This window comes from Lissotriton vulgaris, chromosome 12, assembly GCF_964263255.1.
Source record: "Lissotriton vulgaris chromosome 12, aLisVul1.2, whole genome shotgun sequence".
Classification (NCBI taxonomy): domain Eukaryota; kingdom Metazoa; phylum Chordata; class Amphibia; order Caudata; family Salamandridae; genus Lissotriton; species Lissotriton vulgaris.
The window spans coordinates 740365550-740377752 of NC_141700.1; the positions used below are offsets into that span (position 1 = coordinate 740365550).

At 43.5% G+C, this 12203-nt stretch overlaps 1 protein-coding gene across 1 annotated transcript in view; it reads left to right on the forward strand.

Moving 5' to 3' along the window:
- The window catches only part of LOC147678480 (vomeronasal type-2 receptor 1-like), a 186028-nt gene that overhangs the window by 98982 nt on the left and 74843 nt on the right, over window positions 1–12203 (forward strand). The window lies entirely within an intron of this gene.

The following is a 12203-nucleotide window of genomic DNA, read 5'->3' on the forward strand; positions in this document are numbered from 1 at the left end:
ATAATATTTGAAATGTTGGGCATCTAGGAACAGATAATCACCAACGGTATGAGGATGTTGGACAATTTATGCGCAAGGTAAACAAGACCATGTGGTTAGCAGTAAGTGAAGGATTTGACCTGGAAGTGAGCCTGAATTGACTCATGCATGTGTAAAGAAGCACCCCTTATAGCACAACACAGTGCTCACCATGGGTTTGATACTAAAAATCCCTACAAATTCACAATGGCGAGCACTGACCCTTCACCACACTGACACACAAAAACTAAAGGAGAAAGAACAGTGACAGCAAGAGCATCCACCAGAAAGCTCAGACCCCCCACATATCACTAGGAGACCAGATGCTGGTCCGTAACCGGCACCCAGGGTGGAAATTCTGCAATCCATATGAGCAGGGGTGGTGTAGGGTAACAGCGATTAGTGGCACCATGCCCATCGGAATGCGGAGACAGCAACTCAAAATGTGTCATGGTACAAGAAGATGGAGTTGAAGGATGTGTGCAGAAAAGGCCACAATGCTCGGCACGTGAACAGTGATGAGGCAGGGCAACGGGAGGAAGTACTGAATGAGCTAGATATCACTCCAACAAGACGAAGCCAACAGTGAGATTGACAATGCACGTCCTCCAGCTCCACACCCTGTGCTATTAGGAAAGGCTGACAATCAGGAGACTTTAATATCAGCAGCAGAAACCAACTTATGCCTGAACCCAAAAATAAGTCAATGGTTTGGAGACTTTTTGTGTGACACCCAACAAGATAAAGGGGACTGGTTAAGAACTAATGTTGGAGGGAATGAAGTGAGCTACCTGGCTCCCTGTTATGACCCCTAATACAAATGCAACTGGCCATCCGTGTGCAGCCAAACAATATAAATAAAGGGTACGAAAGCCAGCTTGGGCTTATTCCCATACACTGTATACTGATGTTGTTGCAGGTATTCTGCACAAACAGAACTATGTGTAGCATTATGGGACCTTAGTGTTTAGGGACTGAGTCATCCTACCACCTAAGTGCCCATGAGCCCTGGACGGACCAGCTATAATGTCTCATTGCTCTCCTACTCATTCACAGAGAAACAAGTGATTAGGTACCCCAACACACAACACTCTCGTCTCTCTCAGGAATCGCGGTTGCAAGACACACCCTTTTGCTCGTACTCCTGTACTTGTCCACAATAGGATCCGACAGCGACATGAATGAGTTAAAAAATTTTTTTTAACTAATGTGTTTTAATATGCAGTATACGTGCCACTACTAGCAGGAATGCATAGCACCCATATGGTAAGCATAGTAGTTAGTCTGCATATCACGAAAGGAGCTGTCATTAAAAAATGACAGTGTAGCCTATTCTCCCTCTCCTTGTATCGAAGCAGAATGATTATATATCAAAAGATCTCTGGCCGTTATCTGTGGACCCTGTACCTCAGTCTATAGATGGCAGATCTAAATCATAGGTGCTGTCCTGCTCTTCTCCCTAGAAATATCCCTCTCCAAGTGTGTGCTACCTATTTGGGTATTCCAATAAAAACCAAAGTACGTATTCCCAAACAGCAGCTGCATCTGTGTGGTTTGTCTTGGTGCTTGGGCCTGACCAAAACAGATAATCTGCAGGGTGCTCATGAGAAAACTACAATGTCCCCATGGGCCATCTGACAGTGTGTGTGCATTTTTTGTAATGTGTGCGGCTCGGCCCCATTGTGACAATGGGCGTGTCCAGTGCACAATGCTACACCACAGTCCATCCCATGGACAACACAAAGAATGTCTTGAATACCAGAAGTGCCAACATAAATTGATTAAATTGTGCTCCTCATTTAGCTGGTATTCATGATTGCCAAAAGTGCACTGCATCACAAAGAGCTGATTATCTCCCAATAAAATTAGAAAACTTCTTGGAGCAGCATTAACCCTTTCACTTCCTGGGTGTGCACCTCTCAGCCGAAACTGTTTATCAAAAAGCAGTGCTAGGTGGCTTAAGTACAGTCTCTTTGTGCTTCCATACAAACTATACATTGTAATTTTTAAAGAGTCTCAGCTAAATATTGGTGCAAACCCCAGGTCAATATCTTCATGCAGCCTGAGGATATTGTGAATAATATGGAGATTGTACTATCCTGTATATGTTTTTATCCTGTTGCTTTCTCCCTAGCTGCTCAGCCTGTGTGAGCGTGCTGTGTCGAATGTTGGTGCGGTGATGCTGAATGGAATGTTTGGGTGCCTGTGAGGTGAAGTGTGACGGTTGGAGTATGGGCCGATAAGCAGGGAGGCTGCTCCTGGTGGGGCACTTCTACATGAACTTTATAATCAACAACTAAAAAAGACCTACATGAAACACATCTCGGTGTTTGGGCTTCATCTTTACATTTTGGCGATGATTTAAGTCAAATAAACTCTACATGCGACAAATGAAGCTACAGAAAGAAGAAATTTTCAAGAAAATTAAGAAAACTAAGACTAAGGATTGAGACAGTGCCCTATAGTCTTTCAGCCACACCAGTGACCTCTACATCGGTCAGCCCCCAGCCAGGGCATCCGTCTGCTTACATCGTTTTGATTTTCTTGTGTCCAGAAACAAGTTTTAATGGATTGTATGAGGCAAGCTATGGTGTGTTTTATGTATGGAGCTTGCTTAAGCTGTCAAGGTAACTCTTCCTGCCACATCGTTCAACTCTCTGTCGCATGTCGGAATATACTTAGTATGTATATCGACATAAATTATCTTGCTAAGGAACAAGCACCATGGACCTTTGTCATTCTTAAAGGATGGCCCCAGGCATGGGATGTTTCGGTCACTCTACATGAAAGGAGACAACGTCCAGCACACTGAGGTTTTTGTGGAAGAAGCTGTCAGTGTTTATTCAGCAGAGATTGGTGGTCTTTGCCCAATCTCATTTTCCTGATGGGATTATGTCAAGTCAATGTTTGGTGGGCTGACTAGCAGTCATGAAGTGCACTTAAAAAGGCATTTACACGTTCAGTACATTTTAATCGGTGTGCATAATGCACAAAGTTTTGACAGCATTGGTGGCTTAAATCTGAGAGTACTTTGCTTCAAATTTCATTTTAAAGATGTAGTTATTTGAATTTTCAAATAATGCGGCATGGTTGCTGCGTGATACATGCACAAGGCTTACCTGCTTTAGAACACCTGCATTGAAGCTGTGGAGAAACCATGACGTGCCCAGGACAAGCAGTGGGGCTGAATATGATGTTGGTTTGCAGTCAAACAACGTTGGGTGCATCAATGCACCTGGAGCCACCTGGCGCTGTGTTTGCATACATGCCACCATTTTGGTGTCATCACGGAATAGGGTCCTGATGGCACAAACACTTGAATTATCATGTGGGGGGAGGGGATCTAGAAGCGCCTCTACTCTCCTCCTGAAACCTATCATCCTCAGCAAAAAGAGAACGTGTTACCGAGCCTTCTCAGGTGCTGCCCCTCAAATATGGAACTCTCTTCCCCCGGATGTTCGCATACTCTCCTCGACGAAGGCCTTCAAATTGGAAACCAAAAGATTCTTAATGAGCAAATTCTTGCCATAAGGGGACTATCTCTATGTTCCTAGCTCCACGGCACAACTAACGGTCACGGATTGCATCCTCTGCATAATATTATACCTTATATGTGTACCATTGTTTACTGTTTTAGCATTGTTTTTTATTTTCCTTTTCTCAATTACTGTGTTTATTTTATTTTGTCCTCTCTACCAATTTATTGTAAAGCGCTCTAATATCCTTCGGGATCGTGTTCGTGCTATATAAAACTTTATAAATGAAATACCAGCCTGGTATTGCTAAGCACATATCTGCCCCACACATGCCTTGTAGTGTTGGATATTGTGTAGCGCTTTCACCATACAGGTTTCCTTGTTCTTTTGAAACAGCATGCCCCATCATAAAGTTAAAAGGTGGTCTTCATCAAGTGATCATCTTCGGCATTTCTGTGTCACAGAGCAATTAGCGGGTCAAACCAGTGACAGGGGCGGGCACAATCTTTGTGCTGCTTCGATTAGCAATGTTGAAATTTTGGATTAGTTTGAACGAGATAAGGCTAGGTCTATCCTAGTATGGAGAATTAGTTTGTATATTTCTTTATGGTTCCACTGGACGTTTTAGATTGGACAGTGATGTTTTATTTGGTGGTAAATACCGAATCCTTAACCATGCAATGCACTCATGTGAGTGCTCCCTACATTTCAGATTCGGTAATTTACTGATTCGGTATTTTAAGGAATCAGTAATTTACCGATTCCTTAAATTACCGATTCGGTAAATTACCGAATCTGAAATGTAGCCACCTACATCTCAATAGCCTAATACCTGTCGGTAACAGGCGAAATTCGGTAATTTCGGCCGTACCGACCGGTATTGGGCTACCTACATCTGGCCCTAGATGACAAATATCAAACTAAGGACTAACAGAAATGTATATAAATATATAATTTCTAATTCTGGGGATCTATAGAACCTATTGGTGGAAGCCAGACCACCTTCTCATAATTCACTTCCTGATAGAACACACTGAACATGATGTTTGTGTCGCGCCTGCAGAGTTGGTTGGCAAGATACGAGTCCCCAGGTGGTTGGCAACATGGCAGCTAATGCAATAAGTGCATGTGCGTTCTTCCGCTTCCAGGGTATTGCTGGTTTCGGCAGGAACACGGTGGTGGCTTTTATGCGGGTGCGTCGGGATTTCGGCGGGCGACGGTACGTGACTTGCTCTGAGTATTGTGGCCGCCTCTTTCTCCAGATGTGAGAATTCTGTCTCGCATTTTCTTGCCTCTGGTGTCTTTATTGACCTTTTGAACAGTGTATTGTTCGGTTCCTCATTGCCCACATAGAGAGTTCCCTCTCATTTCCCCTTGAGTGTTTAAAGACTATTTCAGGACGGAGTTTTGCACGGCTGTGCACTCCGTGGTATTTTGTTTTCACTTATAAGTATGGTCTATGCAGTTACAGAGAGAAGTCCTGCAGTGGTGTCATACACAAGGGGTGGCAGGACATCCGGGGTATAAAAAGACTATGGAAATGGTTAGACGCTACTGTTGGTGGCCTGACGTACAAGAGTATGCGAGAACCTGTCACGTGTGTGTGCAGGGTAAACCTTCTCATATCAAACCCGTAGGTCTACTGTATCCGATCCCCACTCCACCTGGTCCATGGCACACAGTGTCCATGGACTTTATCGTGGAGCTGCCTTGTACTACAAAAGGGAATAACACACTCTTGGTAGTCGTGGACTTGTTCACGAAAACCGCACACTTCATCCCTTTACCTGGCCTTCTGTCCTCCAGCTCCTTAGCTACAGTCCTCCTGCAACAGATAGTGTGCTTGCATGGTATCCCTTCGGTTTTAATTACTGATAGAGGGTCGCAATTTATATCGAAATTCTGGAGGAAGCTGTGTGCGCCCCTGAATGTCGAAGTACGTCTGTCCTCCAGTCACCATCCCCAAACGGATGGACAGACAGAACGTGTGAATCAGAGCTTCGAGTAGTTCATGAGATGTCACTCTTTACAGGATCATCAAGATTGGGATGAGATAATATGGTTGGCTGAGTTATCGTATAATAACAGCCATCATTTTTCCACCTTATTCACACCCTTTTATGGTTCGCATGGATTCCATCCCAGAGTGCTACCCATTCCTCCTGCCACTTCCTGTGATATCCCTGCAGTGGTTGACCTGGTGCAGCATCTTCACATAGTTCATGTTAACATACAGGTCAATTTAGACAAGGCCAAGTCTACATACAAGAGGGGGGCGGATGTTCACCGAACCCAAGAGCCTATTTACCAACTCAATGATAGGGTCTGGTTGTCTACGAAACATATTAGTTTGAGGGGGTCTTGTAAATTCAAACCTAAATACATAGGACCCTTCCCCGTGGTCAAGGTGATAAATCCGGTTGCTATGAAATTGGGGTTACCTCCCTCTATGAAGATACATCCAGTTTTTCACGTGTCCCTGTTGAAACCTGTTGAACCGGGTACCCGTCTACCGCTGGCCTCTGATCCGATACTCGTGGATTCCAAGGAGGAATACGAGGTTGGAGCTATTCTTGATTCTCGAAGGAGCAGAGGTAGATTACAGTATTTAATCCATTGGAAGGGATATGGCATTAAAGAGCGTAGTTGGGAACCCGCAAGTCAGGTTCATGCGCCTCGTTTGTTGCGCGCTTTTCATAGGCGCTACCCCGCCAAGCCAAAACCAGTAGGGGGGTGTTTAGGAGGGGTGTACTGTCGTGCCTGCAGAGTTGGTTGGCAAGATACGAGTCCCCAGGTGGTTGGCAAAATGGCAGCTAATAATAATAAGCGCATGTGCGAAGGTTGGCGCAAGCGCATAGACACACCTGGCGGCATTTAGATCCTCCCCGCGGCTCCGTGAACGCTTCGTGTTCTTCCGCTTCCGGGGTATTGCTGGTTTCGGCCGGGACACGGTGGTATCTTTTATGCGGGTGCATCGGGATTTCGGCGGGCGACGGTACGTGACTTGCTCTGAGTATTGTGGCCGCCTCTTTCTCCAGATGTGAGAATTCTGTCTCGCATTTTCTTGCCCCCGGTGTCTTTATTGACCTTTTGAACAGTGTATTGTTTGGTTCCTCATTGCCCACATAGAGAGTTCCCTCTCATTTCCCCTTGAGTGTTTAAAGACTATTTCAGGACGGAGTTTTGCACGGCTGTGCACTCCGTGGTATTTTGTTTTCACTTATAAGTATGGTCTATAGTGAACCTGTGAAATAGGTTGTTTTAAATGGTCATTGTCTTTGTAAATTCTAATAGAAGAGTCGTTTTGTAACTCTTCTACAGTATGATGATACTTGTTACTCCACTTATTATTATTTGGCATTAGCCCAAACATAGTGTTCCCTTTTTGGATTCCCTGCTGAAATCTACAGGTAGCGTTTAGGTGGGAGTGGGTTATACATGCGTCCCCTCTCTTCACATTAGAGGTAATCTTTGTTCTTTATATTACAGAGCTGGGATATATTAACACATAGTTGGTTCCAGAGTTTGTTATGGTATTTGTTCCTGGTACAGCATTCAGGTAGAAGACCGTTTATGAGTGATTTAAGAATAAGTCCTTCTTTATCCACATTATAGATAATTACTATTCCTTACACATAGAACAAGGATTCCAAATATGGTTCCAGATACATTTTATTTCATGAAGAAAATATTCAGACCCTATGCAAATAAAGACAGGTATTTAGTCTGAAGTTTAACATAGTTTTTCTTATCCTTCAAGCATAAAGAACACCATATGATTACGTTCTTATATTTTGATTGCAGTGACCACTAACCAAGACCTTCCGGTTCTCTGGATCATCACAAGCTTATCTTCAGAGAAGAAGAAACTCTATTTTTCCCCACCTTCCCTTGTTTTGTTCCCCTTTTTCCCCTTTCGGGCATCATCATGTGCTTCCAGGTGTATTAATATTCCTGGCATATGGTGAACCTGGGAGGAGAAGTTGTGGGTCAAGCTTCAACTCCGTGATACTCCAGAGGCAACGTCTGAAACCACGACAGTTTGTCATATATTTTGCAATGCTTTCAAGATAGTAATCCCCTTCAGTGTTCTTCACACAGGAACATATCTCTGGCAAGTGTGAGTCCATTAGTACCATCTATACATTTGCTATAGGTTTGAGGTTCCCAGAGGCAATAAACAGGTTGCAGTGCCTTAAGGCAATTTGGAAAGCTACTAAAAGCAAAATGCTAATTTACAGGACCTTTCATTTGCTCAAAGGCATTGCCCCTGGGCTGTATGGAATCATACCATAAGTCTATGTTATCAACATCTACAAATTATAAGGTTTCCTGAATAGCAGTCCTCTCTTGCCCTTATTAGATGAAGAGTAATAGCAAATGATGAATATAACGTTTATCAGACTATTTGGACTTTACTCAAAAAAACTGTAGTTCCCCCCATTGGCTCTTGTGCATGTAATATATTTATACAACGACTTGACAACTCTCTGAGTTACTCAGGATTTCCTAGGCTTCGAGGTAGCCGACCTGTATGGGTTTAGAGTGCCCGCCAGCCATAAACTGGGTGCAATACGGCTGGGAATCTTGCAAAGCAACTAAAAGGAAAACAATTAGTCTAGGTTACTGGTATTTTGTTTGCAGGTACAACCCCTGGGCTATATTGAAACATACTAAAACCCTATATTACCACATGCTAAGATTTCAATGGCCAGTTGCCAGACCTCTCTCCCTTTGATTGAGATGATGGACTTGCGTGTACAATGTCAGATATTCAGCAAGTGTTTTCTTTCCCAAAATACAGTACTTCCCTCTTTCTTCCTCAGTCAGAAAGATGTGTCTGCCAAGGAGTGACCTACATCTGTGTTCCTCAGAGGACCCAGATATTTGTGAGTTTTCAATTGGTTTGTGCAGGGATACAGACAGTAGGCACCAGGGAATATTTGTAATGGGGTAACGGATAAATGAAGTGTCTGCAATATTTGGGTTGGGGTCAGACAGCACACCAGACATTTCTATAAAAATATAGAGACTCTAGGGTGATGTGGCCCGTATAAATTGTAGCACATTTTATTACATAGAATGCTATGCAAGTTATGGTTAATTAAAACATAATAGGTTCCATTTTCTGTGAAAGAAAACTCTTGAGCTCTGGCAAATGGCAAAAACCCCACCGGTCAATGACTCTTTACTTTTTTTATAAAATCAGTACCAGATATGTTTATTGCCCGGGTCAGGCATAGGACACATTTCTGACCATGTGAAGATCACATTGGCAGTGGACTTGTTTCTCTTGGACACTGTTTTGACCTGTTCCTATCCATTGCAATAGCTCCACCTACCATGGGTGGACAGTTGGGAACATTGAGTGGTGGTAATTTCACAGTTTATTATGCATTTTGGATAGCTGCATCACAGAGTTGTGAGGGAATTCTATCTTTTGACCCAAAATTTGACCATTGCAGGTCCGAATGAGTAAAATAAAGTGATAGCATGCACACGAGACACACCAAGCAGAATTCCCACTGGTTTGTACTTTTCAGAAATGTCTCAGATTGGTAGTCATTTTTTGGTACTATCATGAGCCTGGGGTTAAATATCAAGGACACCCACTTCTGAAAAATCAACATAATTCCTGTCTTTGTTCATGAACTTCCCTCAGTCATGTTTAGTCTGGAGAAGTGTGGGAATGTAGGGTGATATTACACTTGCTACTGTCTATTGAATTTGCATGTATTATTGGCTTTCTGGTTAAATAAGTGCCTCCAATAGCAATTTTTTTAAAGTCCCCAGATTATACCTAGCATTATGGGTGATCTAGAATTGGTAATGATTCAAATGTCACTTCATCCCTAAACTCAGATTCTTGGGCACAATTAAAAAAACATTAGAGGGTGCTTTAGAAATGGAGTTTCTGGTGGGCTGGGGTAAGCACCTAAGCCAGGCAGAGCCCACCACGCTTGTTAGGAGCAGTAAGTTACACACCAAAGATAACCTGCGCTCACCCTCTAGTAGCTTAGTGCAGAGCAGTCAGGCTTATAATCAGATGCAATGTGTATAGTGTTAGTGCAACTCATTCACACCAGTAACACAATACATTCACCACAAAAGAAATTCACCAGAAAAGAGACTCCACACAGGATTACATAACATATAGATTGCATTTTGCAAATTAAAACATAGACCAAGAAGGATATGAACCGATAATACTCGGCCAACTGGGCAATTGTCAAACATCACAATGAGAGCAATAAGAGGAAGACTTATATGTTGCAAACATCATGAAACAACATTACTCTGCATTCTTTGCAGTCACATTGTATAGTACTTGTCATCCTAAACAAGGCAATATAAAACAACATACATCAATATTTTAGGGCTAGTAATGCAACAGATAATAACCAAAACACATAAATCACCAATATTGCCCTACGCACACAGGGTGCAGCGCACCTGCACTTTTATTAAGCTCTATGCAGTAATTTAGGCACCAAACAGAGGGCATAGCAGCCCCTACATGCCACTTGCAGGGCATAAGATAATTTATAGTTGTCAAAAAGGTAACTAGTTCCAGACTGTGGGCCTCCATGGAGGACTCACCTGTCATGTACAACAATGGAACAGGCAAGTGTGTGTGCCTCTAAGTATTGCCCAATCGGGGGGAGCATCCCCACACAACTACATTTTATGGAGAGAACTCACTGGGTTTCCAACTGGTTGATCAGCAAAGGCATCTGTCTGCAAACACGTGGTAAAACTCAATACCTTCTATGGGTCCCTTTCCAGGCCACAAGGGTGCAGACCACGTTGGCGACCTCTTTTGGTCTTGGGCTGCTGTGCCTCTTGCAAACAATGATTGTGGCCACCTGAGGTCACATGCCTCCATCTGTCTCTCCTGGCTAATCCACATTAGGAGCAAACCACTCGATGGGATGTCAGCCATGCTGCTGTCTCCTCGACTGCCATATGATAATGGTACTCAGCAGCACTGAGTTTCTCTCTTGGCTGCGGTATAAGGCATAAACTAAACAACCAAACTCACAGCTCAGGGGGCTCAGCGATAAAACTGCATGGCACACACTGATTCAACTTGGCCAGAGCTCTCAGCATGCACCGAGGAAGCAAAAACATGAAGTGCACACCACATGCTTTTGCAACACATGCTGATCCAGGCAACTTCTTTTTGAAGGGGGATATGCTTCAGATGCACCTTCCAAACAAAGGCTTGCCCACATGCTGCTCTTTCTGGAAACGTGGGGAAGCTCACAATGCTCAGCTCGTTCTGGTCCCAAACATTTTAAACCCAGGCTGGGAGTAAATTTCAGATGGTGAAGTTGGGGAGGGGCAAGCCACCCGGTTCTTGGAGAGCAACAGGGGGGCACAAAAGCAGGAAGACAGGCACGTAAGGCTAATTGCAAAGTAGCAGCCCCTCCTGCAGCCCAGCAATCAGTAGGCAGTGGATAAGCAGAACAAAGCAGATAGTCCAAATGGCATTTTTTTCCTGGTAGCACAGCAGAATCAGCAGAATCTGGTTACAGGTCCCACGTGGTGTCTAAAAACATGGGGTCAGAGCCCCTGTACTTATGCACCAAAATGTCCTTGTTCAAAGGGACACTTTAAAAGACAGCTAAGAAGTGCACAACACTTGCAGATGTAACTCTGTCACACCCAACACTTCCTGTGTGATGGCTGTCTGGAAAGTATGCGCCAATTGTAGCTGTCAACCAGGACCAGACGTAGATTGGAGACAGGCTATAATGCACACAGAGTTATAAACACAGAGAAATGCCCACTTTCTAACAGTGGCATTTCTAAAATAGCAATATAGAATTCAACTCCACCAGTAAGCAGGATCTATCACTAATATTTCAAACATACCAAACATGGCAATGCTATTCCTTTCAGATAAGGAATTAGCACTTTAGCATATACAAGGGAAATACAAATGCTAGCCTATGAGAGGTGTAGGCCCCACAGTACTGAGAAACAAAATAGACTGATTGTCACTACCAGGACATGCCACAAACTAAAGGCACATGTCCTACCTTTTACCTTCACAGCTATATGTAGTGAAAGGCATGGCAAGTAACTTTAAATGCCAATTTAAAGTGGCAGTAAACTGTACTCGCAGGCTCCTTCAGTGGCAGGCCTGAAACAGTAGCATTAAATTGACAGACCCTGGTTATATGGGATACCACTGTACAAGGGATTTACAAATAAATTAATTATGTCAAACAGGTATAAACAAATCAATTAATCTTTAGAGGTGAAAGCACATTCACCTTAGCACTGATTAGCAGTGGTAAAGTGCCCAGAGTCCTAAAACCAAGAGAAAAAGGGTCAGAAAATAGGTGGAGGAAAGCAAAAAAGTTTGGGGATAACACTGCAAAAAGGGCCAGGTCCAACAGGGCTATTACCAACAGCGACCGCTTTCTGGCGATAGCGGCCGGTTTTCCCATCGCCTTGCATGCCAGCGATAATTATCGCTAATGACATGCAAGGTAGGCATTCCCAACTAAAAGCGACTGAAAACAGTCGCAAACACAACTACTCCCTATTATCAATGCAGGTGTTAATGTGTAACTATCGCTGGATTTCCAGTGATATACAGGCATTTTGCCGCTATCGCTGGATATTTTATCACAGTGGAGATTAACGTTGCTAATAGCATGTTATCTTCTCAAAAATATCCAGCGATAGGCGGCTATT